Raw genomic sequence first — 6423 nt, forward strand, 5'->3', positions numbered from 1 at the left:
TTTTCTAACTCAGAAGAATTAGATGTCCAATCCGCAAGAGATTAGTAAGCTTTCCCCCATCGATAAATGGGTGACCATTGGTCAGATGATGACAAAAGAAAAAAATATAATCCTTCTTCTGTTGCCTAGCAATATGACATCTTTATCTGAAAATTCTCAGTGTCACATGGTTGAAACAACATACTTGCAAAAAGAAAAACCAATGTTACGTTATTGTGGATTTTATTGCCATTCCTATACTTTAAGAGACAGGAGTAAAAAGCATGGTGCTGAGAAGAAAAGAGAATTTGCAACGTCCAATGTCTAACTAGTCGGAGCTAGATAACATTAAAATCAATATGAGACAAGATGAGGGCCTCCCCGGTGGCGCAGTGGTTGAGCGCTGGGTTGCGAAGCTGCCCGCGGACTCTGCAGTACCGGTTCGATCCCCGGCTGCTCCCCGGCCACCGGAGGAGGGTCCCGCATGGCACGCAGACCTCTCCTGCCGCCTGCTGCTCCCCTCAGCAGTGTACTTCGGTCCTTCTGCCTGCTCTGCTCCCCGCTCTGGCTCTGGTGAATTCTCTCACCCTCCCGCGCTTCTGACTGTACCCAGTGCATGTATAAACAAAAACAAACAAACAAATAAATAAACAAATAAAACATGCCTCTATATAAAAAAAAACATATTAATATGAGACAAGATGAGACAAGAAAACATGTTAAAGGAAAACCATGACTACGTTAAAAGGACATGCAGAAGAGCCAAATGCAGCACTTTCACGGGGACTTCACAGAGCTGGCCATGATATTCATAGCAAAGAGGTCCTGCAAACACTACCAGAAAGAAGCTCATTAAAGAGAAAAATAGAATTTAAAACACGGGAAGAACACAAGGGACTATGGTGATGGTGCAAGGGTGAATTGGTGGTGGAAATTCTATGGGACTACACCTGAGAAAGGGAAGCAAACATTGTAAATTAATTAATTAATTAATTATAAAATAAAAAAGAATTCAAAACAGTCATCATTCTTCAACCCCAACTTCATTGCACAGAATTGAAACTCCAGAGAAGTATAAAGTTACCAGTCCCAGAAAAACATTTCTTATGAACAAATTCAGGGTTCAAGATGATGAAACGAAATCTTACGACAATATTCAGTTTTTAACTGCCAGTATTATATTATTGAGTGAGTGCACTTTCAAGATGGTTCCATGAGAACTCACTCAGTTATTTATTGGGCACAGTGTAGTATTGGGTTATACTAGGAATTTTGATTTATACATACACTAATAATGAAAAGTGGAGAAGATATGTATTTATCATGTTTATGATATATATGTATGTGTGTAGCACATGTAAATACAGATGCATATATAACACATACCAGTTCAAAAACTAGACTGCAGGTCATGATAAAGACCCTGTTTGCTAAGTCTTCTGACATCTATGTCTGGTCTTAATTAAGGCCTGGTAGCATATCAGAAATAATTCTCAAACAGTGTATTTCTTCATTGTGTATGGCATGGTCTTGATCCAGAAATCTAGAAGGCTATACTGTTACTCTCATACAGGGGTCATATGAAATGATGTCCTTCTCTGTTGATAGTAGGAGCTACAAAGTTTAACAATGTGTCCTTTATTTGGTAAAACTATCTTAGTAGGTTCCAGACCATCCTATAACTTCACCAATATGACAGAACCATGAATCTATATGTGGTTTATCTCACACCGTTTGGCATCTAAATATCTTACTCAGCAGTCTAAGGCTATTGCCAATTCAGCTCAATAAATATGATGTGGATAGGAATAATGTCTCATGAATTTTGAGATATTCAAGTTTTCTGTAGACTATTTAATGTCAATCATCATGAGTTAATATAGTGCTCCAGCAAGAGAGTGTTTGAAATTTGAACCATTCTCTTTACCAGGTAAATGTGAATTGCTTGCAATCCTACTTTGCATTGAAAGAATTCTTCCAGATCAATAGCTGAACACTCAGTGCTAAAGACTAGATTGATATGTTTTCATAAAGATACTACATCCAGCACAGCAACTGCAATTAAGTCTTCCATTTGGTTAAGTTTACAGTAATCATCATCAGTCATGAAACACCTAATTTTATCGAGATCAGATGAGAACATTGAGAGAGTGAGCACATCCGTTTAATCTCTTACGATGACCTGAGTTTCTACAGGAAATTCTTTAGGATTATGAAAGTCACTCTGACATAAATTTCTAGCAGAAGGTTGAAGGGCTTTCACTTGATACTTCCTACTATAATGATCCTTAAGTTACAGGTCAGAGAAAGGGAGAAGTCTTCTAGAATCTATGAATGTGTATCCCTATTACATGCCAGAGAAAAAGTTACAGTGTTGATGTGTGGACCCATAGACCCACTATGGGAATCTTGAGTCAAAACTTTCTTATGTACATTCTGAGAACCTCCACTCTAATTGGAGGAGCGTGATCGTGTTCTAGGTCTCTGTGATCACTATTAGCTCAAACTCCACATAAAACAGTTCTAGAGTCTCAATATTCTATAGTGTACAACTATCCTGTAAAGTGGTTGGAGACCTCTTTGCAGAAACATAAAAGGAACATCCACTGTTTGTAAATGAGGGGTCCCTGCATCATCTCTATAAATAGTTCTGTCAAGTGACTGAAATGTGGAAATGGCGTGAAGAAATACAGTTTTCCATTGTGGCATCTGATATCAATGTTCTGATCACTAGCCTTCCCTTTTGTATTACAATCAAATTGAGCAGCGGCCTAGTTGGCTCCTCATTTCTGAACATCAGGATCTATTTTGATGGCCATCAAGTCATCACAATGACCACTCCATCCTTGGTTTTTATTCTATTAATAATCATTGGTGGCTCAGAGTTACCATCTGGTCTCTGTGATTCTAGAATCTCAATATACACACTGATATGATAGAGCCCATTGCCAGGGTAGAATCTCATATTATCAACCCAGACTACAGTTGACAACCATTACTGAGCTCAAAGACACTCAAGTCTCCAGCTCTAGTGCATCCTTTATTAAATGAGTAGCCTCAAGCCTTCCTAGGGTAAAAGTCACCTGGTGGGTTTTTGAGTCTTACATTGTAAATCTATCCAACCCCTTGAGCATGTCTAGAAAGTTTAGGTATCTCTATCCTGATTACTGTAGTCCATCAACACGACCAGGCTTCAAAGAGGCAGTCAAGTAAATATTAAGAGCAGCTTTAGGTAGTCTTGTCAGAACATTAACTTTAAACTCACAAATGAAATACACTAAAGGGATATAGCAACTGCCTGACACTTATGATCTGTGATTTTTCTTTCCTTCTAAAGGACATTAATTAGTAGGACAATCAGTAAGCTTTGAATAAGTTTAAGATATTAGCTAAAACTACTGCAGTTGAATGTTCTTGATTTTAACAAATACACAATGAAATATTTAAGGTTAAAAGGCAAAATATATCTGGCCTACTCTCTAATATTTCCAAAAAGGTAACATGTGATATGTATGTGTGAGGTGAAGAGAAAAGAGAGGGGAGTAGGGGAAAGGCATGAGAAAATGATAAAGCAAATCTAGAAAAAACTTAACATTTGGGAAATCCGAAGATTTCTTTGTACCATTTTCCAACTTTTCTTAAGTGTGAAATTATGCCCAAAGTTTTCAAATGTTCTTTTTTAAAAAATATTTTATTTTATATAATTCTTACATCTTTTTTCATCTTAGCACAATGTATGCATTTTTTTTAAACTTTTTTTTTTTAAGATTTATTTATTTATTTATACAAGCACTGGGTACAGTCAGAAGCGCGGGAGGGTGAGAGAATTCACCAGAGTCACAGGGGAGAGCAGAGCAGGCAGAAGGACCGAAGTACACTGCTGAGGGGAGCAGCGGGTGGCAGGGGAGGTCTGCGCACCATGTGGGACCCTCCTCCGGTGGCCGGGGAGCAGCCGGGGATCGAACCAGCGCCGCAGAGGCTGCAGGCAGCTTCCCAACCCAGCGCTCAACCGCTGCACCACCGGGGAGACCCAATGTATGCATTTTCATTTTAGTTATATTCCCCATACAATTGCACCCCCCCCCTTATTTTGACTCTAGTCCTTCCTTTCCCAGCCCCTCCCTCCCCCCCACACCCCGTAGTGTGTCTCTGGTTTATAGTTGCTTGTTGATTTTGATTTTTACTTTGTATTGACTAGTCTTTTTCCTGGTCTCTTATTTAGGTTTTCTAAATTCCTGCTATGAGTGTGACCATCCGGTATTTTTCTTTTTCTTTCTGACTTATTTCTCTGAGCATGATCCCTTCTAGCTTCATCCATGTTGCTGCAAACTGCATGTATTTATCTTTTTTGATTGCTGAGTAATAGTCCATTAAATGTTCTAATGCATCATTGAATCCCCCATGACTATGAATTCTTCTTTACCAGACTTATTTATATTCTGCCATCTCCTGATCTTAATCCTTCAACACATACCTAATACTCAGGTTCCCGCTGGCATATATTCAATAAGTTTGTAATCTTTTGATTTTTAGGTTATTTCTTCCTATACCAGGGTGTGGAGCAGGTCAAACTACATGAAATTACTCTGGCTTAAAAGGCGGTCACTTAAGGCTCTCCAATTCAGATTTACATATCCATGATGGAACTGAGGAGACATGTGAACTATATATAGTACTTAAAGAACATAGAAATTTCTCTGGACTTGTCTATCAGGGGCCCCCACTTTCAAAGCCATTATGAATTTCACTCCTGCATTTCTGTACCAGAGAGTACCACTTTGACATAAGACACTGATATCAACAGAAACTGCAAGATGTATAGGAAGAACTTTAGTTGCTTCAAGGATCATTCTAAACACTGCTTACCAAGGTCAACCATCAAGTAAGAGATAAAAGCTGATTTTCCTGCCCCATTCACTTTACCCAATCCTTCAGGAAAATAAAGTACTTGCCCCAAGTCCAGTCCATGGCAATGGGGTTACAGAACCTATCCTCTTCCACTTCCAGCTCCTCATTTCTTTACATATAACCCCCAACTTGTTATATCCGCTCTTTCCTGAACTCACTCATATCCCGCTCATTTACATTCCAGACAATGAATTGGAGTTTTCATGGTATAATATTTTTGTTTCTAGATCAACTGTACAAAGAACTATAAATAAAATGAGTGAGGTGTGGGAAAGTGGATATATACTTTCTGTAGCATTTTCCTAGGGCTACAGTAACAAAGGACCCAAAACTGGATAGCAGAGAACAACACATTAAAATAGAGATGCCAGGGCCTCCCCGGTGGCGCAGCGGTTGAGCGCTGGGTTGGGAAGCTGCCCACAGCCTCTGTAGCGCCAGTTCGATGCCCGGCTGCTCCCCGGCCACCGGAGGAGGGTCCTGCATGGCGCGCAGACCTCTCCTGCCGCCCGCTGCTCCCCTCAGCAGTGTACTTCGGTCCTTCTGCCTGCTCTGCTCCCCGCTCTGGCTCTGGTGAATTCTCTCACCCTCCCGTGCTTCTGACTGTACCCAGTGCTTGTATAAAGAAATAAATCTTTTAAAAAATTAAAAAAAATTAAAAATAAAATAAAATAAAATGGAGATGCCAGCAAGGCCATACTCTTCCAAGGACTCTAGGAAAGAATCCTTTCTTACATTTTCTAGCTCCTGGTCAAAACTAGTAGTCCTTGATATTCTTTAGCTTTTAGATGCACCACTCCAATCTCTGCCTCCTTTAATTTTGTCCCATCTCTGTTTCTTTCTGATCAGACTAATAGACAGTAATCATGACCACCTTGTAATGTTGCTGTTAAAATGAAATTGGATATTGTATGTGAAATACTTGGTATAATACCTCTCATATAGTCATTAGCCAATAAGTTATAAGTATTGAACTAATTTATCTCACCACCTACCCACATAACCAAATGAGGTGTGATTCTATTTTGAACACCAGAAGCATTTGAGGGATTTCAATATCTCCAGATGCTCTTCAACTCTTCTACCATCCCGGCTCACTTTAATCTAATTTAGCCTTACAGAATAGAGACAGATAACTCCAGAGCACCACAATGAGCCATCCCTTTGTGCAAAAGAATCCCTGGGAAAAATATCTGGGCCTGCATGCATGTTTATTATGGAAGCTGCTCATGGCGGAAATAGATACAAGAAGGAATTGCTCACAAAACATGAAGCAATAGTAAAACTCTGGAGGCACCATTTTATCTCAAATTATTGTGGTACTCAGTTTTAGATTCTCACCTCTGTCATAACAATTTTGACTTGTATCATCCTTTTGGGTCCTTAAGATTCAGTGCTAACTCTGACAGAACTTCCTTGTTTTCATTCTCATCTCAGAATTGCACCTACAATCAGAAAACCAAATGACACACTGCTAGAGAGAGAGATATCTCAGAACATGTGCTCAATCTTCACTCTTAGCAAAATCAAAATGTGTTT

This window comes from Talpa europaea, assembly GCF_964194135.1.
Source record: "Talpa europaea genome assembly, chromosome: X".
Classification (NCBI taxonomy): domain Eukaryota; kingdom Metazoa; phylum Chordata; class Mammalia; order Eulipotyphla; family Talpidae; genus Talpa; species Talpa europaea.